The sequence below is a fragment of the Belonocnema kinseyi genome, chromosome 3 (genome assembly GCF_010883055.1).
Source record: "Belonocnema kinseyi isolate 2016_QV_RU_SX_M_011 chromosome 3, B_treatae_v1, whole genome shotgun sequence".
NCBI lineage: Eukaryota > Metazoa > Arthropoda > Insecta > Hymenoptera > Cynipidae > Belonocnema > Belonocnema kinseyi.
Window position 1 is genome coordinate 159,266,497 of NC_046659.1, and position 25,264 is coordinate 159,291,760.

Here is a 25,264-nt window from a genome sequence, read left to right on the forward strand (position 1 = left end):
TTTCAAACCGCGAATATTTATCAGCTCATAAAACACGAACACGAGGAGATAAAACGTCAATGATACGCATTAAATGGATAGACATTTTTAGTGCTCTCCGGAAATTTACGATCTTCGACTGAAGAGCCAACACTGGGAAAATTCAAAAGAGCAAAATCGTATTATTGCTCTCTTAATTTGAATCAGTGGAATTTCACTGCGACCAAAAATGCTCTCAAAACGGAGGAATAAGGCTGCTTTTTTTAAAAAAATAGGGGAATAATAGGGAAATAAATTTTTGAAATCAAATAACTTCAGGTTCGATATTCCTCAAATTTTAAGTCCAAGTTTTTTTTTATTTCAAACAAAGAATTTGAATTTTTATCCAAGATAGATGAATTTTCCATCAAAGACTTAAATTAAAAAATAAAATAAATTTTAACCAAACAGTTCCATTTAAAATCATATATTTGCACTTTCAAGTAAAGGAGATAAATTTAAAAAAAAGGTAAATGCAAGGGAAAATTAAAAACTTAGGACGGACACGAACCATTTCTGCTGTCGGATGTTTTTGAAGTCGGTAAGTAGGTTTCGTGGTCCAGAAGCCAAAAAAAGAACTTTTTAGAAAACGGTTCTATTTTCAACTGAAAAATATGAATTTTTAATCCAACAGATGACTTTTTGAAAAAATAGTTCAACTTTTATCGAAAAATTCAATTTTCATCTAGAAGAGAAGAATTATGAAACGAAAATAGAATAGTAGACTTTTCAATTAAACGAAATAAATTTTAACCAAAAAAAATTAATTGTGGACCAAAAAAGATGAATTTTAATTTTTAAACCAGAAAAGATGAATTTTGAACCAAGAAAGATAAATTTTCAACCATGAGAACGAAAAATAATTCCAACAAATTTTTCAATTTTCAAGCTGAAAATACGATTTTTTAGAAAAAAAGTTATGTTTTCTATCAAAAGAATTAATTTTAAATAAGATTGTTGAATTTTTAACGAAATAATTGAATTTTCAACCACATAATAACAATAATAAAATATGAATTTCCGATAAAAAATGTAATTTTGTAACCGAATAGTTCAATTTCCAACCAAATATTTCAACACAAAAAATTAATTTCTTACAAATTAATAAAAAGTTCAGAACCGAAATATAATAATAGATTCTTGATCCAATAAATTTAACTGTTGTGCTACTGAAATTTAATGTATCATTTTCTGCTGAAAATCCTGTGAAATATAATTAAAGTATTCATTCAATAAACATCGATTTTCTGTGCTATTTCATTTATTTGAGTCGCCAAATACGTCACTGATTTTCGGCAAAATTTTTTTAATTCTCAAAGAAATTGCACTCATTCAAATAGCTAAAAGTACTTCACTACTTTGCAGTCAAATTTTACGTCACTCATTTGAATAGCCAGAGGTACGACAACGATTTTAAATAAAATTTATTTGATTTGTAGTGAAATTTCACTGATTTAAATAGTAAAAAGTCCGTCACTGATATTTAGTGAAATTTAACGTCACTGATAATTAAATATCCCGAAGTACCTGACTGATTTGCAGTAAAATTCTATTAATTGAATAGCCAGAAGAACGTCACAGATTTTAAGGCAAATTTAAATTACTTTCAATGAAATTTTACTGATTTCAAAACCCAGAAATACGTCACAAAATTTCAGCCAAATTTCTATCACTTTCAATAAAATTTTACTGATACGAACAGCTAAAAATACAAATTTCTAGAAGCATATTACTGATTTTCAAGGAAATTTCATTGCTTCTCAATCGAATTCAATTGATTCAAATAGTCAGAAGTACACTACTGATATTTAGTGAAATTTAAATGATTCTCAATGGAATAATACTGATTTATATAGACAGAAGTACTTCACTTATTTTTAGTAAAATGTTACTTATTAAAATAGATAGAAGCACGTAAATGTTTTTCAGTTAAAAAGTTACTGATAGTCGGTGATAATTGATTTTCAACAAAATTTCACTGATTCTTAACCAAATTTCACTTGTTCAAATAGTCAGAAGTTCATTAATAATTGTTAGTAAAATTTCAATGATTTTTAATGGAATAGTACTGATTCAAAGAGACAGAATTACGTTACTGTTTTTCAGTCAAATTTACTTATTCAAATAGCCAGAAGTACGTCACTATTTTTCAGTCAAATTTCGGTGATTCAAATAACCAGAAGTATTTCACTGTTTTTCTAGAGAGACGTTAATAAAACTCAATGGAATAATACTGAAAAATATAGACAGGAATACTTGATTGATTTGCAGTGAAATTTTACTGATTAAAATATTCAGGATTACATTTATTGATTTTGAGTGAACCAATTACTAATTATCTGTGAAATTTCACCAATTCAAATATACAGAAGTCCTTCATTGATTTTTAGTGAAATTTTACGTCACTCCTTCATTTCTTCAGAAGCACATTACTGATTCTCAAGGAAATTTCACTGATTCTCAATTAAAATTTACTGATTCAAATAGACAGAAGTCACCGATTTTCAGTCAAATTTTACTTTTTCAAATTTATAGATTAAGAACAATTTAGGACGATGGCGAAGCGAGAAAAATTAGTTCTCTATCTGAAACAACTTCTCGGAATAGCCGTTACTCACGAGTGGACAAGTCTGTTCTGTAGCACGAGTGAAGGAGTTAAGAATCAAACTAAAACGAAGGAACAATCAGCGAGAGTGGTAGAAGCAGCTTCGACATCGTTCAGCTTTGACGAACCAGGTAAAAAAAATGTTAAAAAGAAAAGAAGAAGGGGGAACTAAATAAAATCGGAAAAATGGGATGTAAATACGAGAAAATGAAAACTTAAGGAAGAATTTTTCTTTTCTTTTTCATTGAATGTACAAAAATTAAAAGGTGTGTTTTGAGGGAAGGAATGGCAAAGAAAAGAGCATTTTATGGAAGCTCGTAGAGAAAATAGGATTTTAGATGGTAAGAAGAGAATAAGTATTGTGTAAAGAAAAATAGCAGAAGAAGATGACAGGGGATTCAGACAACGAAAGAGAGGAGTTAGTGGAATGAAGAGGATCGGAGAATAGGTGAGAAAGAAAGAGAGGAAATTAAAAGATAGTGGAAAAAAAATAAATGAAAGAAGGGTAGTAATGATGGAAACGAAGCGAATTAAAAAGGATGGGAAAGAGTAAGGAAAGGTGACCAAGAGGTTACAGAAGTTCAAAGAAAAAGGTTGAAATGTACAGGAGATTCAAAATGTAAAGGGGAAAAAAAGGCAGAGCAATGAGAGGGATGGTGATGGGAGAAAACAATTGATAAGGAAATATATGGCAATGGGCTGAAATAAAAATGATAAATTTAAGACGAGATAAGAATAGGAGAAGTGGATATTTAAAGTGTATGTAAATGAGGATATGTAGGGAAAAACAGAGGAGTTAATGGAGATAAAAGAAGGAAAGGAAGAAGGTGGAACTAATCATAAGGAGAGAATTCTATATGATAAGAATGGGAATATGAAGGTAGATGAGGAAGGAGAACGGTAAGGTAAGCTGTGTTTAGCAGAGAGAATAGAAGAGTTTAGGGAAAAGATAAAGGTGCTGAAAAGGAGATGGAAGATGTGATAGAAAAAGTTTTTGAAAAATTAGAGGACATAGTAAAGAAAGAAGCAAGCGTAGGGAAAGGAAGGGGAAAAGGAATAATGAAGAGCTAGCATGAGTTGGAAAGGTGAAGACGAAAAGTGAAGGAAGGATTTCGAATTTTGCGGCTCTATCTGACTAATACCAATACGAGGATAAGAGGATCGTTCGAACGGTGTTGAACACAGCGGTACGGCGGATAAATTTATACGCGACTCTTCTTCGCACCTTTTTGTCGTCATCGCGTTCCACGGCCGTGGTATCTCGTTGATTACCCGGTCCTAATTAATTCCTCAGGCTTTATCTTTATTTTTCTCCTGCTCCAGCTCGTCCTCAATGCCAAGCGGCTTCCTTCGTCGCATTCGTTCCATGGAAAGTGGAAAGGAAACAAGATAGGATGTATTCGGGGACGGAGCGATTAAGGGAGAGAGAATGACCGATGTTCATCGACTCAGTCAGGACTGGCTAGAGACTTTCTTGCACCTCGGCCGGGTAATTTACTTCGCTCTTTTTTTGCCTTTCCTTAAAGGAACAACGTGTCTCGCCGAGAGGAATGCCGGATTTTTGTTTACCTTCGATCGTCACACATCTTACGATACAAGCGATAATTACTTTTCTCAATCTTCATTCCCACTTTTTTCACTTTTTTCACCCGAAAAAGACATGACAAGAAATCGATGATCACTTTTTGTTTACTTAACGAGCGCAGAAAGCACTTGTTGAAAATAAGGAATGCTAATTTAAAAAGAAGTGTTTACGGAAATTAACAAATTATTCGGTGTTGGGGAATGTCAAATAATTTAAAATAAAGAAACATCCGCTTGGATAATTAATTTAAATTATTTTTTGACTTTTTCGAAAATTGAAAGATGGCCTTCGCCGAAGAAGGCAATATCTAAACTTCTAAATGTATACCCGACTGATGATATTTAATTCCCGATTTTCTCCCGATCACGTTTTCATTTTCCCGGTCTAAAAATTATACTTTCTTTTGAAATTTCCATGCCCTAATTCAGAATTTTAAATCTTTCGGATAATTCCCTCTTCCATGTAAGAATGTAGTTCTTTTTGAAAGGTCCCTCTTCGAAATCAGAATGAGATTTTTTTTAAGGTCCCCGTTTCAAGTGAACATTAAAATTCTCTTGGAAAATTATTTTTCAAGGGAGGATTATAATCCTTTTTGAAAATTCCTTTTTCTCGTATTGAATTATAATTTCCTGAGCAAAAAAATTATTATAATTTCTATTTTTTTCAAAATGTTTACAAGTTTTCATGGAATCTGTGTTACAAAAAGGTCCAGCTGGAATGAAACTAAAAACTAAAACATTTTAATAAAATATTTGAATCTTCAAGCTAAATAGACTAATAATTTTTAAACAAAAAAAAAATGCATTCGCAAGAAATAAGTAGAATTTTCAACCCAAATAATAAATGTAAATCCAAAAAGACAAGTTTTGAACCAAATAAATGAATTTTCAACTAAAATAGGTACATTTTCTAGCCAAAATGGAATAGATAAAACTTAAAAAAAAATTAATTTTCAACCAAATAAAGACATTTTTTAAAAGTAATAGTTCATTTTTTAATCAAACAGATGAATTTTTATCGAAGAAGTTTAAATTTCTATCAAAGAAAGTACATTTTTTACAAGAAATGGAATACTTCAATTTTCAGTTAAAAATGAGGTTTTAATTAAAATGATGAATACTCAACGAAAAAAAACAAAACAAAAAAAAACAATTTTCAACAAAACTATTAAATTATTTGCGAAAAAATGGATTTTTAATCTACAGACGAATTTTTAACTAAGAAGATTAATTTTTAACCAAATAAAAGAAAATTTCACCCAAACAGACGAATTTTCCATAAACGTAAATTTCCGAAAAAATGGTAAATTACGTTCAATTAAAAAAATTAGTTTTCATTTAAAAAATATTTTACAATAAAAGAAATTAATTTTCAACCAAAAAGATGAATTTTTCAACAAGAAGATTAATTTTTTTCGACAAAATATTAGTTTTTAATAAATTACATAAGTTTTAAACTAAAATAGATATATTTTCAAGCAAAAATTGAGTAGTTACATTTTCACTTGTAAAGTTATTTTTGATCAAATAAAATAAATATTTAACGTAATAGTCGATTTTCTAATAAAGCAGATGATGCTTTAATCAAGTTTAAATGTCTATAAAAAAATATGAATCCACAAAAAATGGAATAGTTACATTTTCAGCGAAAGAAGTGAGATTTAAACTAAAATGATCAATATTCAGGGAAAAACATTAAATTAAAATCAAATTGTTGAATTTTCCATCAAAGAAATAAATTATTTTAAATTTTACTTTTTCACAAAAATTGTAATAGCTTAAGTTTGTAAAATTAATCTAAGTTTCAAATAAAAAGATTAATTTTTCAAAATATATAAATTTTTAATCAAATTCCTGAATTTTAAGAGAGTTTTTTACTGGATAGTTTAATTTTCATCTGTAGAAGATAAATTTTTAACAAAACATGAAATTGTTAGATTTTTAGTTAACAACCTAATTTTCAATAAAAAAAGTAATTCTAAACGAAATACTTAAATTTTTTCGAAAAAATAAGTTCTTTTAAAAACGACAATGGTGAATTATCACAAAAAAATAAATTTTAAACATAACACTTTCACTTCCAAGTCAGCAGTGGAGTTTTTAATCCAAAAGATGGATTTTCTACAAAAAAATGAAATGGCTCATATTTTAGGCAAAAAATCAAAAAATTGAAATGCCAACAAAATAGTTGAATACTGGACCAAGACAGATTAAGTTTTATCTAAACAGTTGTGAGTTTCAATCAAAAAAGATGCAATTTTCAACAAAATAAATTCAACAAAATAACATTAAATTTAATTTTTGTTTATCAACAATTCGCCGACATTTTTCTGACTTTTCCTGACCAGTTTTAAATTTCCTGAGTTTCTGGAATTTCCTTACCTGTAAATCTGTTTTTGGATTTGACTACGGGGGGGGGGGGGGGGGGGGGGGGGATCTGACAATCCACTTTTGCTCTCTTGCAGATAATCCTACGATTCTTTTTGAAGAAACGAGGTCACTTACAAGGTAAAAAATTGGCGACTGTGTCCTTCATTCTGACAAAATATTTCTCCGTTCATCGCAGCTTATACAGAAATTTCTGGTGAAACATACGGTTTCACCAAAATTCGACAACCCCCTACAGTCTACTCTAATTAATTAAAAATACAATATTTCCCACGCTATAGTGTGTGTCAAATAATCCTATCTAATAATAAATCAAACTATTATTTTAAATTATTTTCTCGAATTCAATGAAACTGAAGCATGCACTTCGTTAGGCAGACAATGCGACTGGAACTTTGAGGCGGATTAGTTTCTTCAAGGCGGATTAATTTCTCTAAGGCAAATTGAAGAACTGTCCTGAAATTCTTAATGCCAAATTATTGGCGGTACGCTTTTCTATGTTTGAATTACACCTCGGTGCCATTTATTTTGCGTGAAGCGCTTGGGAGTAATCCCGCTGGGTCTGTCGGGACACGAAGCAACCATTTATTTCAGGAATGAAAATGCACATGTAGGCTTTGCGGGATACGTATAAGGACGTATTTCTGAGTCTAATGACGTTTGTATGGACAGTATATTATCGATCGCACCTTAAGCTAAGTCTCCCTTTCACACCCACAATGTTCAGAGGAGGAGGGAAAAGAGGGTATACATAACAAACAAAAAAAATAAATAAAAAATACGATACACGATATAATATGATACCGGTTTCTTGAGAAGGCGTGACCTCCTCGAAGAACTTAAGCTACCGTCCACACTCATTACCCTTTTGCAAGGAAACCCCCTCTCCTCCCCCTTCCCTTGTCGCCAGCAGATGAGTAACGTTCCTCTCGCTACCTTCATCGATCTTGTGTTGGAATCTCGAAACTGCGATAAGAGTGTGACAAACGATGATTACTCTCCGTACTTTAACCTTCATATGCTGTTCCGGTGTCGTCCGGAACGCACATCGACAAAGTGTAAATAAAAAATTTATTCACGGTGAATTAGGCTTCCCTGCGTGATTGTGCGAAAAGGTTCATTAATACAGGTTTTTACCCACTTGTCATCCTGCTTCGTCAGATTAATTTATTTTTTGTTCTGAATAAAAGTCTGTTGTTTCGAATTATTTTTGATGTAATATTGATAAAATTGTTATAAATAGGACTGCATTTAGTCATTTTGAAAAATTGGTGGGACTTATAATAGGAAAAAATTGACTGTGGGACGGGGAATCGAACCCTTGACTACCAACTCAAAGCTCGATGCATTATCACTACGCGACGAGATGGTGGATTACTCCACCTTAACTAGACTAACGTGCATTTTTTAACAAAAAGTATTGCTTTTAATACAACTGTAGAATTTTCAACAGAATAGATCAACTTTGAACAAAGTAATTGAATTTTTAATGAAAAACATTAATTTTTTCGAAAAAGACGATGAACTTTCAAAAAAAAACAACAAAAAAACGTGACTTTTCAGCGTATTAGTTCAATTTTAAACTAAAAAATAACAATATTCAACGACAGAATTATAAATTCTACTAAAAAAGATCAATTTTCGGTTATAAAGTTAAATTTTCAACTTATGATGAATCTTCAACTGGAATAGTTATATTTCCAGTTAAAACGTAAATTTTCAATTAGGAAACTATGCTTTTTTAAACAAAATAGTTTAGTTTTTAACCAAAGAGATTAATTTTCAACTAAAACCGAGCATCCTCATATAAAAAATTACTTTTTTGAACAATTTTTTTTTATTTTCTGCAAAGTAGAATAATTCATAAGCAAAAGAGATTAATTCTCAGAAAAAATGTAAAACTTGAAAGTTCAACCGTACAACATTTCAACAGTAATTTGACAATTGTGAATTCTCTTTTGTTAAAGCTCCTTCGGCCTTAACGAACACATTCTCATCAGGTATCTCGTGCTTCGCACTCGAGTTTATCCTTGAAACTTTTTATCATTCTCATAAATTTATATTATTATAACTCATAACTTAGATTTGTATTAAAACAGACCTACTTTCCTTGTCCCGTTGGAAAACATGCGAATTCTTTTTAAAAAATTTTGTTGTTGAACATTTTTTTGCAACTTTAATCGTTTAATCATTTAATCGTTCTCAAAACGTGGAAATTTGATGAAAACTGGGGGGGGGGGGGCAAATTTTACACAAATCTAATGCCTTCTCTAATGAGAATGTAAATTATTTATTTGTCATGAATAATTTTTTGATAATTCTGTTTTCAGTTTGAATCGTAAAAAATAGCATTAAAAACATAAAAAATTTAATTTTTTAAAAACCCACACACGCAATGAAAAATACATTAAAAGATAAAAGTTGTTGCCTTCAAAATTTGAATTTTTGATTTTTCAAAAAAATTCAAAAAGTTGTTATGATAATCTTGTAGGGCATTCAAAAAGCAATATTTTTCTTTTCAAGACTTTTTTCATTTCGTGCGTTATTTGGCATCAAATGTTAATTTTAGTGAGTTTTTTGGAATTTTGTAAATGCTATAACTCTGGTAATTTTGGATTTTATGCAAAAAATCATTGAGATAAATTGTTTGAACTTTTGAATAATATGAATAACCGTACAGATAATTTTTGAATTTTGAAAAAAATGGTATCAAAATTTTTCAAAATGTGCCCACATTTTAAATTTTTATCCCAAATGGCTGGCTAACTAACTTGACCTTTAGTGTAGGACACTAAACAAGTGTACCAAAGGCCAATCTACTAGATTGATTTTTTCAAAAGTCATCGTGTTCACAGACAGACGTACAGACATACTGACATACAGACAAACATACATACAGAAAACACATTCGTAAAAACCTCTTTTTCGGATTCAGGGGGTCTCAAAACGTGGACATTTGACAAAAACTGGGGGGGGGGGGGGATCAAATTTTACAAAAATCTAATACCGTCTCTGATGAGAATGTAAAAATGAATTATTAGTCAAAAAAAGTAATTCCAAACCAAAAAATATTTCAGCTTTAAATAAAAAACAATTATAATCCACTAAAAATAGGAATGTAACAAAAATAGTTTTATTGAACACTTTTGAACAAAATCGTGTCATTTTTAATGAAAAAGATGAATTTTTAACGAAATAATTGAATTTTCAACCAAAACAGAAATCTTGAATAGAAACAAATAATTTTCAAGCAAGAATGGAAGAGTTAAATTTTCAATTTAAACAATTAATCATTCTAACAAGTAACTTTCAACAAAATAGTTAAATTTTCCGTTGCAAAAATTTATTCTGAAATAAAGATTAATTATCTACCAAAACCCAAACCAAATTTTTAACAAAATACAAGATTTTTTCAACTGAGAAAGACAAATTCTCACCAAAAATAAATAAGTTACATTTTTAGTTAAAAATTAATTTTTATTTTTAAAAAATGTGATTTTCGACAAATACTAATCAAATTAATTTGGGTTTTTTTTTGCAATATAAATTATTACATTTTTCGTTGAGAATTATTCTTTTTATTAAAAATTCAAATATTTGTTTGAAAATCTAATCATTTCGTTAATAGTTTGTCTCTTTGGTAAAAAATTAACTTTTTTCTTAAAAATGTAAATTTTCCTGTTGGAGTTTCAACAATTTTATAAAAAATGTGTCTTTTTAACGTGTAAATTCCATAACTTCGTTAGAAATTCAAATATCATATTAAAAATTCAATTATTTTCTTGAAAATTCGTATTTTTAGATTAAAAATTCATCTCATCTGGTAAAAAAAGTAAATTGTTTGTAGATGTAAATAAATCAATTTAAAATTCAAATTAAAAATGATTGTATTCGGTTTATAAAAGATTTTATGTCGAAATTTGTTTAGGATTTTCGTAGACCCGGCCAAACACCCTCAAAAGGAGAAAAAGAAAGAAAAGAGGAGGGAGAATGAGATAAGTAAGGAGTGGGGGGGGCACACAGAAAATAGGGGGAGTGAGTAAAGGGTACGCAAACGAAGAGGGAATGAGAGAAGTATGCTAAAGGGATGGAAAGAAGGGATGTGGCTGCGAGGGAAAGAAGAGAGAGGGAAGATGAAGCGAGGGTGGGGACGAAGAGAATAGGAACAAAAGGGAAATAGGGGGAGTGACAGGCAGTTAAGTGTGAAAAGGAGGAGAGGTGGATGACGGGAGGGGGCGATGAGCCAGTGGGAGGAGGGGGAGTAAAGAGGTGAAGAAAAGTGAAGGGAGGGGACGATAAGATAGGATCAAACAAGAGGCATCACCGGGACGTCATTGCAGCTTGTTCAGCAATTTCTGGTGCAAATAATTTTGTTTCTAAAAAAAGGAGAATGTTTTAGTCTGACGAATTTTAGGAAAATTTGTATCGAATGAAATGATTGGAAGAGATTTACAAGTACCAGAGGGGAAGTTAAGCCAAGTACGTTGGTACATTCTCAGTGCTTGTAGCTCTTAGTTCGTAGATGCATATTTTGTCCAAGTGTCGGTTCGAAATGCGCGGAATGTTTGACTGTCGTGTTCACGGACACGCTGCCCTTGTCTCTTGTCGTACATATTATAAAGACATTCGTATGGGATTTTATTCGCCTTGGAGAATATATATACATATACATACATACCATATATAGATATATGTATATGGGGGTGGTTGGAAGGTATATGAGAAGAAGGGGTGGTATCGTATGAGTTATTAAGATTCTGGCGCGCATGCTCGCGATTCTTTCATCGATTCATAAGAATATCCTCTTTTCTCTCCTCCCAGTGCCGTATCTATAGATCCCGAAGAGGATATCAAGATTCTACTAGTTTCACTCTCAACAATCTCTAGACTCGAGACCGGAACTCCCAAGTGTTTTCAAGAAGCTTTTCAAAGTAACTCTACCATTTTGCAAATCCTTCCTAATTTAATTCCATTTTATTACCAGCAATATCCTCCATACTTATTTATTTTCTCTTCCTCTATCCAATATTTATCTATTGGCACGCTGAATATATGAATTTTTTTAGCTTAAAAAAATTTTCAATTTATTCAACTAATTCAAGCTCGCTTACATTTGGCCTGTGCTGCCTCTAACTTCTTTATATTTACACCTTTAGTTTTTATTTTAATTCAAGATTATTATGAAAAATATAATAATTAATCTCGTTCTCATCCATTGCTCAAAAAGGCTTAGAGCACCCGACCGGCATGACCAAGATATAGACCTGGGTTCAAATCCTAGCGGAGGTAGAGAGAATTTTTTTTACACCCAAGGACTCTGAACATTTTGGTTTATACTAGTAGATCAATAAACGTTATTCCATCGACATAAAAAACTATTATAAACAAAATAATTGTGGATCGACTCATGTCTCCGTTTACGCTGAAAACTGTGACTTTGAAAGGGATTTTTTCACAAATTATGTAAGGTTTTTTGCGAAAAATGTTCCAGTCTAGAATTTTGCATAATTCAAGATAATTGATATACTCTGGATTTAAAAGTGTGTAGTCCAAAATCAAAAAGTGTGCAGCAGAAAATTAAGTTTATTTTTAAGCAAAATATAAAATTTCTAAACATAATATTTTTAAATTAATCAAATGAAAATTTAATGTTTATTTAATCTATTATTCTTTAGTCTATAAATGATCAAGATTTCTTGTTTATTTATTATTAGATTGTTTTATGTTAGATCTAATAATAGACCTAATAAGAAAATCCAACTATTTTTGATTGAAAGTTAATTATTGTTGGTAAAAAATGTAATTATCCTCTTGAGAATTCAACATTTTTTTCAAAAGTCATCTTTTTTGGTTATAAATTCAACTGGTTTTAAATTTTTTTTTTTTGGTTTATTAAAAATTCATACATGTTGATAAAAATCTCAACTACACTTTAGAAATGTACCCGTTTGTTTGAAACTAAATTTGCTTTTGTTTAAGACTTAGATAAAGATGTAATTATTTTCTAGAAAATTCAACAGTTTGGATAAAAAGTAATCTTTTTCAGTTAAATTGCTGTAATTTTGAAAATTCATTTTTTTGCCTTGAAAGAAAATGTAAATATGCTGTCAAAAATTTTGATTTTTTTAGTAGAATTAAATGTTTCTTATTTTAAAATATCCTTTTTTGTAGAAATATCAACTATTATATTTTTCGTTAAAAATTCATCTTTTTTAGTGAAAAATTTATCCTTCAGGTTGAAAATTCATTCAGATTGTTCCTATTTTTTTTTATTTGAAATTAATTTTAATAAATGGGAATTTAACAAATCCACTTGTTTGGTTTAAAATAGACCTTTTTCAGTTAAAAATTCAACTTTTAGGTTGAAAATTCATACACATTATTGAAAATTCGTTTTTTATTTGTATTAGAACATTAATCTTTTGGATTGGAAATTCATATGTTTGGTTCAAAATTTAACTATTTGGTTCAAAATTTTATTATTTTGTTGAAATTTCAAGAATTAAAAAAAAGTCGCCTTTGTTGATTCAATGGTTGTATTGTAAAAAATTTATCTTTTTGGCTTAAAAATTCACCTATTTTGGAAGAAATTCAGTGTGAAATATTAAAGGATATTTTTAAAGCTTTCAAGGAATTTTCAATAGATTTTAATAATTTTAGACATTTTAAATAATCCTAATAATTTTAAACTTAAAAAAAAAATTCAAATCTTTTTTGTAATTTACTTGAATTTATTTGGAATTCACACTGAATCCTTATTAGTTTATTCTACATTTTTTTAAGTTTTTGCAATCACCTGGAATTTGTCTAAACTTATTTCGAACTTACGGAATTAAATAAATTTTTTCAAATTTTTTCAAATTCATAAAAGATTTTTTATTAAAAATGACACAAGCTCAGAATTTTGCCTTGAAAGACACTATTCACGAGTTGAAAGTTAACCAATTACGCTACCGTGGGTTAACACTCCACTCGTGAATAGTGCCATTCTGGGTTCAAATCCGAGGCAAGGCAGATTTTTTTTCGTTCCTCCAGAAAATTATTTGACCAGTAGTCGGCAATATCTAACATCAGAAATTAATTAATTATCCTGTTTGACAAAATAATACCAATTAATGAAAAACTTATATAATTCAGGAAAAATGAAAAATTAGTTGCACAAAAATCAAGAAAAACTGAAGGAATTTTGAAAATGAAGTTTAGAGATTACCCTGAGTTATAGTTTTGGCATTGTCAAGCTGTAAATTAGAGGTTAGAGTCCTCGGAGAAAGGTATTTGGATTTTTAATTCAAGGTGATTAATTATTATATGCAGAAGATGAAGGATTTACGTGTATATTTCTGACGTTGATTAATTGTCGTTTTAGGACACTCTTCTAATGTGGAATGTTGTTTTAAGATTGTATGCAAATTACAAATTGATGAATACAAAGGCTAGTTCAATCACCTAAGAAATTTTGAATAATAGAAGCACTGCCTGAGTTCTATAGACTGAAATTTATAACAAAAATGTTTGATTAAATAGCACCTAATTAACTGGTTTAAATAGAAAATTTATCATTAATAAATAATATGAATATCATTAATATCCCTGGAACCGTTAAATTAATATTTTAAATAATTAACCCAATATTATTGCCGATAACTAATTTCGTATGAAACTTTTTTATTTGAATAAAATATTAAGTTTAATCATTCCAGGTGAGATGTTCTTATTTGTTTTAAATCAATTTTTGCTTATGTGCATAAAATTAAAAACAAATTCAATTCACAGATATTACAACTTAGAGGAAAGTCCACCAGTAATTCGATCTGTTATTGAATTTTCTACTAAAAAATATAAATTTACAAAAAAAATGGAATAGTTATAGTATCAGTTTAAAGAATTACTTTTTGACAGTAATAATTTTTTTAAAAAAATTATTCAATTTTCAATTAAGGAAATGAATTTTCTAATAAGATAATGAATATTTAACCAAATACTTACAAAACATAATCATAAATCTTCAATGAAGAAGGTTAATTTTTTACCAAAGAAAGAAAATGTTTAAAAAAGTACATAAATTTGCAAAGGAATAGTTGAATTTTCAAATAAAAAATACATCTTTAACCAAAAGTAAAACCGTTAAATTATCAGTGAAAAATTTATTTTTAATTATTTTAAACAGTTTTTTATATAATATTAAAAAAACAATTCAATCCAACGAACAAATACGAATTTTCAATAAAATAATTTCATTTTCAACTAAGTAGTCGAATTTTCTTCCAAGTTGTTGAAATATTAAGCCAAAAAGACGAACTTTTTACTATACTATTTTTCAAAAAAAGAAAGATAATTTTTTAGCAAAATTGTTGAATATTTAACAAAATTTTTAGATTTTTAACTGAATAACGGGGTTTTGAATGTAAGTAATAAATTTTCAATTAGGAAAATTAATTTTTTACCAAAAAAAGGAAATTTTTCAACAAAGCATAGGATTTTGCAAACAAATAGTTAATTTTTGTAACTAAAAAAGATAAATTTTCAAATCAAAGAAGAGTAATTGAATATTAAGTTAAAAAAATAATTTTCAATAAGAAATGAGTTTCAATGGATTTAAAAGGAAGCAAAATATTTACTGGTATTTCAAAAGATTCCCAGAAATCCCAAAATTTTTGATATATTAAGCCAAAAAGATAAAGTTTTCATTATACTAAATTTTAACTGACAAAAATGATTCATCAGCAAAGTTGTTGAAATTTAACAAAATAATTAGATTTTTAAGCAAATAACGAAATGTTGTAAGGAAGATGATGTATTTTCAATTAGGAAGAACAATTTTTCACTAAACAAGAAAAAATTTCGAAAATACATAAATTTGAAACCAAATAGTTTATTTTTGAACTAAAAAAGATAAATTTTTAAATCGAAGTGGTTCAATCTTAAGTTATAAAAATTAATTTAGAATTAAAAAAAAAGAAGAGTTTCAATGGATTTCAAAGGATTTTAAATATTTTCTGGCATTAAAAAGATTCTTAGAAGTTTTCAATACATCAAAATAAATTAAAGGGATTTGAAAGGATTCAAAATATTTTTGGGTATTTTTGAAGATACCAAGGGAATGTACAATATTTTAAAGCATTTGAATGAATTCAAGGGATTTTATAATATTCGAATAGATTTCAAAAAATGTATTTATAAGAATTAAGGGATTTTGTAGGATTTTTTAAAAATAGTGCATCCAAAAATTTGTGAAGAGTTTTAAGATTTCAAAAAATTTTCAGAAGCTTTAGAAAAATACATTCTATATCAATTTAAGCATAATTACGTGAAAGTTTGTGTTATTTGTTTTTTTGTTAAATTCTGTTCGAATCTACTCTAATGAAATTCATTTCAACTATGTACCTAAAAGAGTTCTCGAATTCTTTTGAAATTTTTTGGAATTTTTAAAAATAGTCGATTAGCTTTTAAAATCCTTTAGAAAATTTTCAAAGTTATTAAAATTCCTTAGAAGTTTTAAAAATACCCGAAAAGCTTTTAATTCCTTTGAAATACGCTTAATTTATGGAATTATATTAAAAATTCCTTAGAAATCTTTTTAAATTCCTGGAAAAATTTTAAAGCTCTTGAAAATTACTTTAATGTTTTTAAATTACTTAGAATTTTTTAAATCTTTAAAAATTCCTTAAAATGGTTTGGAATGTGTTAAAAACTCGTTCTTATATTTAAAAACCCATTTAAATAGTTCAAATTCGTCGAAAGTTTTTCAAATTCAATGAAATTCCTTGGAATTTTTAAAAATAGGGTAATAGCTTTGAAAACCTATAAAATTCTTTCAAAATCTTTGAAATTTCTTGAAATATTTTGAAACATTTTAAATTTCTTAAAATCTTTCGAAATTTTGTAAGTCTCTTGAAAAATGGTAAAACTTGCATTTTTTACGATGGCGGATATGTAATCTGAGCCCGATAACAAAAAATTTAAAAATAGATTTGAAAGCAAGATAAAAATGTATTTGAATTAGCCAATTATTTCAGAAAAAAAAACAGTAGGACTGACTTCTGAAACCTATCATAATTAATGAGATGGCATTAAAAATCCAAATAAAAATAAATCAATTTACTCTCCTTCTAATTTACAGTCTGACACATGCCAAAAATACAAGTCAAACAGTGTCAACTTTACGGTGGAGAGGCATAGTGACAAGTCGAACAGGAACTGAGCGCTAAATTATTTCTGACGCAAATTAACGACGGATAGGTAATAACGGGGGCTCGCGGTGAATGGAGAGAGCCCAGTAATCCCGACGTATTGTTTCACCGACGGAAGTCACTCTTTTATTACGAGACACTTCCTGCCCAGCAGCCACACGGATTTGTTTTTTCTTTTTTTTTTAATTTTACTTCTGAACATGCGTCTACACACAGGCACAGGTGGACTCGAGTACCTGACGCGTACACGCAATCCAAAGTACGAAACGCAGGTAATTAGGGGCCCACGTTAATTTCTAAAAAAAGAAAAGAGAGAGATAGGATTACGTCAATTCTGTGGGTAATTTGAAGGAAAATCTGGGAGAGAGAGAGAGGGGGGGAGGGGGGGAGGGAAAGAGAGAGAGAGAAGACTGTGAGTGCATCTACGTTTCTGCCGCTTCGCTGACCCTAATTGCGTCCCTCGAATTCCGGTAATTATTATAATTACTCTGCTGGTCACACCCAGATCGACATTCTCATGCATGTGATCAAAGTTGCTAAAAGAGATCGTTTTTCGTGAATTCAGTCCTCTCTTTCTCCGAGGGGCTTTCTCTCTTTCGCGCTCGCAGACAAGATCGAGACTTGGGGGACAAGAAGCGGCAGAGCCTTTTCTTTCTAGGTAGGGCAGGGGCTACGGTCGTCCAAAAATGCATTTCGTACCTTTTTTTTCACTTTAGAGGGCAAGTTCTAGCCCCCTCTCTCCATAAAGCTTCCATTTGCGGAAAAATAAAATTCGTATTTTTTTCGAATTTCAAATATTAACACGTGCGATTGGGCACTTCAGAATCTAATTTAATTAACATGAAGAAATTTTTGATTTTCGAAAAATTGAACTTATATTTCAGGGTTTGATCTTAACGAGCCAAGTTTTTGAGGGATTCAAGAGGAGTGTCTATGAAATAAAATCATACTAATAACTTTTATTTTTAACCCATTTTGAGAAAAAAAGGATTTTCTGTCTCCGGAAATGGAAACTTTTCCGGGGGCGACTTGCCCTATATTTCGAAATGCGTTTTTTGATCCACTCTAAGGGGCATTGAATTATAATGTTAAATAATAAATAATAAGTATAGTTATAAAATTCATATTGTAAAAGATTTTACAAAGATTTCGATGATTTTCCAAACATTCTAGAAGATTTCAAAGATTTCGCAAGGATTTCCGAAGCATTGAATGATTTTACTAATATTGCGCAAAAATTTCGGATAGATTTAAAAAGATTCTACAAAGACTTTAATTGGTTAACAAAAATTTCCTAATGATTTAAAAGATTTCAATAACTTCCCAAACGTTTCACAAAGATTTCTCAAAGATTTCAATAATTTCCCAAAGACTTCACAAAGATATCAGAAAAATTTCACAGAGATTTCTCAGATTATAACATAATTTGAATGATTTTCCAAAGATTCCACAACGATTTTAATAATTTCCCAAAAGTTTGAAAAACACTTCCCAAAAATTTCGAAAATTTCCCAAAGACTTCACAAAGGTTTCACTTGTTTCACAAACATTTAAAAACTTTTTAAAGATTTCAAAAAAATTGATAAGATTTCAAAGATTTATCACAGTTTTCACCAAGATTTCAGATAGCTCTAAAAGATTTTACAAAGCTTTAAATGATTTACCAAAGATTTTACAGAGATTTCGATAATTTGTCAAAGACTTCACAAGGATTTCAGGCAGATGTAAAAGATTTCACAAAGATTTTACAAAGATTTCACATAGATTATAAAAGATTTCACAAAGATTTCAATGACTTCCCAGAGATTTCACACAAATTTCAATCATTTACCAAAGACTTCACAAAGATTTAAATGATTCCCAAAGATTTCACACAGACTTCAATATTTTCCCAAAAATTTGACAAAGAGTTCAATGATTTCACAAATATCCCAATGATTTCTCAAAGATTTAATGAGGACTTCAATAATTTTTTTAAGATTTCACAACGATTTCAGAGATATTTATAAGATTTTACGAAGATTTCAAAGATTTTCTCAACATTTCACATAGATTTCAATCATTTGCCAAAGATGTTACAAAGATTTCAATAAGTTCACAAATATTATCAAATATCTTAAAATATAACAAATATTTCATAAAGATTTCACAAAGATGTCATAAAGATTTCACAGAGATTTCTCAGAATTCAAAAGATTTGAATGTTTTTTGCAAAGATTCCACAAAGGTTTCAATAATTTCTCAATGGTCTATCAAAGTTTTCCCAAAGATTTCAATAATTTCACAAATATTACGAAATATTTCGCAAATATTTTGGAAAGATTTCACAAATTTTCGATGATTTTCCTAATATTTAAAATATTTTGCAAAGATTTCAGACGGGGGGGGGGGGTTGGATTAATGAGTTAAAGCTTTAACAAAAAATCTTTATTTTCTACTCAAAAAGATTGGTTTTCTACCAAAAATGATAAATTTTCTACTAAAAGATGAGTTGCAAAAAAAAAAATAGATGAATCCTCAAACAAATTGATTTTTCAAACAAAAAATATGAATTTCCAATAGAATAGTTCAATCCCCAACTGAAACGAATTAATTTTCCAACAAAAAGGGTGAGTTCGCAACCAAGCAAGATCACTTTTCTACCATAATTTTGCGTAGATTTTGTATATTTAAAATGTTATTAATCATAAAAGTATTTATAATTTGAATTATTCTGAAAGCAGTTTTTGATATTTATAAAAGGTGAATTTTTCCATATAAGTATCACTATATTTGTAACTTATTTATATAAAAATTGTTTACGTCGAAGCTTATGTAATTTTAAACGTTTCCAATTTAATCTTTTTTATATTTAAATGTGATTAAATCCAATTGCTGAGTGTAAAATTATTTTAATAATTTAAAAAATTATTAAAATTATTAAAATTATTATATTAAAAATTATATTTTCATAGAAAACTTTGAAAATTGGTTTATTTGTTATTGTTCAAATTCGATGTTGGTGATGTTCGAAAATATTCAAAAAAGCAAATTGAAACCTAGCGGCTTTCGTGGCATTTTAAAAAAATAGCATTATCACTAAAAAAAAGTGCAAGATAGTGTCAAAAGGGGCGTGAGCTCAAACATTAAACAAGAAATTAAAATCGAAGTTAGACTTTTAAAGAGAAAACATATTTACTCCCCTAATAGATAACACGATTTTCATAAATTCTGATGTATTATTCGAGCCGAGTTATTAAAATAATCTTTCCGCCGATCTGGAGCGCCAAAAATTAATCTAGATGCGAAACGGCGCCAAGGAGCGCCTGACTTATGCCAGAATCTTTTATAGAGAAGAAAAGTCTTTGTTCTCATGAGACGCCATTTGCCAGATCTATCTATATCTATCTAGGAGAAGCACTCAGACTCTCGCTTTTTCTCCTAATTAATTATTTCGGGAATTAATTATCCGTCTGAGGAGAAATGCGGTCGAAGGTTAAGGGCATTCGTGTGCGAGCTCATGGAATGCCTCCACCCCTTGGTGGCACATTATAAGTTTTTCCGGGGGTTAATTTCGCTCGCGATGGCCACAGGTCTCTTTTTCTGTCTCGCATGAAACGGAGGACTGTCTCACACTCACCCCTCAACTAGCATAGAAGACTAAGAACGGCTAAGAGTTGGTAGGAGCGTCTATATAGTTAATTAAACGCATAGATCACCCTCTTTCCAACTTTCTTTATTCTTTTTCTTTTTCTTGTGCCTTTCTTGCTTTTCTTCCATACTCCGCAAGAGTGCACACTTTCCTTCCGTGCTGTAAGTGTGCACGCACATACCTCATGGCTATTCAGGCTTTTCAGAATGGAATAGAAAGGCTAGATTTGCAACGATATCCACTCTAGGAGAGAGCGGGGCAGGGACGAGGACATAAGCAGAGACAGAGAGAGAGAGAGATAAATTGAGCTAAAGGCAAAAAAGAGAGAAAGACAAAAACAGAGGCAGGGACAGGCACAGAGATAAAGATAGAGGAGACAGAAACAGAAGAGACAGGGCCAGAGGAGACAGAGGAGCCTGAGAGAGAACCAGAAACAGTGGCAGGGGCAGAGACAGACATAGAGGCAGACAAAGAAGTAGAGGCAGAGACAAAGGCAGTGACCGAGACAGAGGTTGGAAAAAGGCAGAAACATAAACGGAGATAGAGTCAAAAACAGAGAAGACAGACTCACATACTAAGGAAACAGACTTAGAGACAGAGGAGAAAGAATCAGAGACAGAGTCATAGACAGAAGAAGGGACAAAGACAAAGGCAGAAACAGAGACAGAGGTTGAGGCAGAAACAAAGGAAGAGGCAGGGGCAGAGACAAAGATAGAGGAAACAGATGCAGAGGAGACAGAGTAGCCAAAGACCGAGGAGACAGAGGCAGAAACCGAGGTAGAGACATAAGGAGGGACAGAGTCCAAAACAGAGGACATTAAATCAAAGGCAGAGGAGACAGATTCAAAAACAGAGGAGACAAAGTCGAGACAGAGGAGATAAAGACAGAAATAGAGGCAGGAACGAAGAGAGAGGCAGAAACAGAGACAGAGAAGCTTGGGTCAAAAACAGGTAAGACATAGATAGAAACAGATTCGGGTACAAAGGCAGAGGTAGAAACAGAGACATAAGTTGAGGCAGAAATAGAGGAAAAGGCAGAAACAGAGACAAAGATAGAGGAGACAGAGAAGCCAGATACCGTAGAGACAGAGAGAGAGAGAGAGAAACAGAGACAGAGACAGAGATAGAGGCAAAGACAGAAAAAAAGGCAGAAACCGAGGTAGAGACATAAGCAGGGACAGAATCATAGGCAGAGGAGACATACTCAGAGAGAGAGAGAGAGAGGAGACAGGCTCAGAGACAGAGGAGACAGGATACACACTCATTGACAGAGTAGTCATACCCAGAGACAGAGGAGACAGAGTCAGAGAAAGAGAAGACAGAGGCAGAGAAAGAAACAGATGCAGGGACAAAGACAGAGGCAGAAACAGAAAAACAGTAGCCATAATCAGAGACAGAGAAGACAGAGACAGAAGCAGGGATAAAGGCAGAGACAGAGACAGAGGTTGAGTCAGAAACAGAGGAAGAGGCAGGGACAGAAAAAAGACAGAAACAAAGACAGAGGAAAAGATAGAGAGAGAACGATATTTGGAAAAATGGTTATGCATTCAATCAATATGAATTTAACATTTACTGATTAGCAATATTACAAATTTCAGCTTCAAGGTGCAAGAAATGTGCACACACATTCCACGCAGCTATCAAGGCTTTAAAACATTGCTGCTACAAAATCGTCATTTCAAAATTCCCCAAAAATATTCCTAATTTTTTGCTGACCAATTTTTTATTTTTCCTTACCGCTATAAATTGAACTTTCAAGTCTAAAAACAACCTTAAACCTAGAAGCTTAATAATGTGAATGTAAAAGCAATGTTTTGTTTCTGAATTTATTTGAAAGACTTTTCGATGGGTTCTACGAAGAATAGGCTATCTTTGCGTTCCCGCTAAATTCATTTAGTTAAGTTTTCAGGAGGTATCAATATTTCATTTATCAATATTTTTATTTATTTTAACACTTTTAGGTGTTTAATAAATTTCATTAAAAATGAAGTTAGCCTAATTTTAAACGGCAACAAAAATATAGTCCATCCTTTGTAGAACCCATCGTTTCGATGAAAAAAGTCAAACATAATTTCATAAGGGTTCATCTATAAATAAAATAATTGAAATTTTTAATTCTAATTAAAAATTTGAATGATTAGGCTTCATTAAAAAAACAAACTATTTTTAACCAAAGAAAGGGGATTTCCAACAAAACAATTAAAGTTTCAACCAAAGAAGTAAATCCTCAACCAAAAATAAATAAACTCTTAGCGAAAAGTGTAATATTTTATATTTTCAACAAACAATACTTTATTTTAGATATACAAGAGTTAAATTCAACGTAAAAGATATATTTTCTATAAAATAGTTACATTTTCAATTAATGAAATGAATGTTCAACTAAAATGATGAATTTTTAACAGAAAAAAAATTAAGTTTCGACAACAAAAAACGAATTTTGAACAACATAAGTGAATATTTTGCCAAAGAAATTAATTTTCAACTGAAAAAAAATGAATCTACAACTACAAAATTAAATTTAAGCGAATAGTACAATTTTATACCAAATAGATGAATTTTGTGCTAAATGAGATCAAATTCCACCAAACAAGATTAAATTTTCAACTGACAAAGGCTAAAATTTTCAACTAAATAGTTTGATATTATTAAAAAAATGTTCCATTTTCAAGCCAAAAAGGAGAACGAAAAATAATTTTTCAATGAAATACTTAAGTTTTCAAACAAAGAGATGAATCTTAAAATCAGAGAAATTAATTTTTAACCATGTACTTCAACTTTTAAGCGACTTGAATTTTCACCGCATAGTATGAATAATCTACGCAAAAAGACGAATTTTTTATTCATATTTGAATTTTTAACATACAAAGGATAAATTTTAAACATATATTCCTCAAAATACATGAATTATCAGCCGAATAGTCAAATTTTTTAGAAGAAACTAAATGGAAAAGCTTAAATTTCAATTTAAAATTTCAATTTTCCATAGAAAATTAAATAGTTACATTTTTAGTTCAGAAAATTAATTCTGATCTAAAAGAAAAACAAATTTCCAACAAAATAGTTAAATTTTCAAACGAAGAGATAAATCTTTAAAACAAAAGAAAATTGTTGAGAATGTAGTTTAGCATTGAAGCGAGTTAAATTTTCATCAAAGAAGATTAATATTCTATCCCAAATACGAATTTTTCTCATATATTTGAGCTTTTCACTTTAAAGGAAAAACTCTAAACCGATCTTAAACAAAATGAATAAACATTTAGTTGGATAGTTGATTTTTCAAAAAAGAATCTGGAAAAGATCAATTTTCATTTAAAAATATAAATTTTCAATAAAAAAATTGAATAGTTACATTTTCAGACATAAAAGTTCATTATGAACCAAAAGAAAAAATAATTTCTAACCAAATAGTTGAATTTTCAAACAAAGAGATGAATTTCCAAACAAGACAAAAAATTCATTTTCACAAAGTAGTTTAACTTTTAAGCAAATTATAGTTTTCACCAAAGGAGATGACTTTTCAACAAAAAAGTTGCATTTTCAAACAAAATAATTAAATTTTTAACTAAATGATAGGATTTTGAACAAATGGAGATCATTCTTAAACAAAAATATAATAATAGACTTTCTAATAATGTAGAAATAAGTTGCGGTCAAAAAAGAAAAAACGGGAAAGTTTCTTAAAAACAAGGAAAAAAAGAATTCACTAAAAAGGGGAACCACCTTCTCCTCTTAAATTGAGAACGCAGCTTTTGGGTGAGCCCTAACTAAAAATGAAAAGCTTCAAAACAGTATTTAAATTAAAGAATTAATCTATGATTACTCCCGAGACTGTTTTGGGACTGCAGGGAAAATTTTTACATGTGCGATAACGGGGACCGCAAACGAAGGAAAGACGAAAGACATATTTTGCATCCGTGAGAATAGGAATTCTTCGAATATTTGCGCAGCTTATAATGGTCAAAATGAAATCCCACTTCAAATCAAACCCTTCGAGATAGTCCTTAATTACAAAAATGTCGAAGATATATGTCTTGTTGACAAGTAAAATGTGTTTTTGATTTTGAAAGTGTTAGAGGACTGCATAAAATATTTATGCACGTTTGATAATGGCGAGCGCAAAAAAAAAGAAAGGACGGAAGGGATATTGTGCGTCTGTAAAAATAGTCTTCCACAAATGTTTTATTAGCTCCTAATCCTCGCACTCAAATCTAACAAAAACTCAAAACCTTTGCAATAGTGTTTAATATTAAAAATGTAGAAGATATGTGTCTTCTTGATAAGAAAAATCTATAATTTCTTAAGAAAATTTTGGAGGACTGTAAGCCGAATTTATGCATGTTAAATAAAGGGGATAGCAAAAGAATAAAAGACGAAAGGGATATTATACGTTCTTAAGATTCATAATTAAAACCTGTCTTCCAAAAATATTTCGTCAGCTCCTGATGATCGAAATCAAATACAACTTAAAATTAAATGCTTCAAAAGAATATTTAAATCAAAAAATATTTAACATATGTGTCGTCTTGATAGAGTAATAAATGCTTATTGCAGAAACTGTTGGAGGATTGAAGGCCAAATTTATGCATATTCGATAAGGAGAATCGCAAAAGAAGAAAGGATGAATAAGTTATTGTGCGTCCGTAAGAATAGTCACTTACACTCACCTTCCACAAATATTTCCTCAGCACCTAATGATCGCAATTAAATTTAACAAAAAATCCCAACCTTCCCGAAAGTGTTCAGTTTTAAAAATGTACAAGATATGTTTCTTATTGACAGAGCAATCTATGATTACCCTACAAAATGTCGGAGGATCGCATTCTACATGTTTGCATATGTTCGATC

General features: G+C 30.0%; 1 pseudogene; it reads left to right on the forward strand.

Moving 5' to 3' along the window:
* Positions 1-2,573: 2,573 nt before the first annotated feature.
* Positions 2,574-25,264, forward strand: part of LOC117170086 — a 50,132-nt pseudogene continuing 27,441 nt past the window's right edge.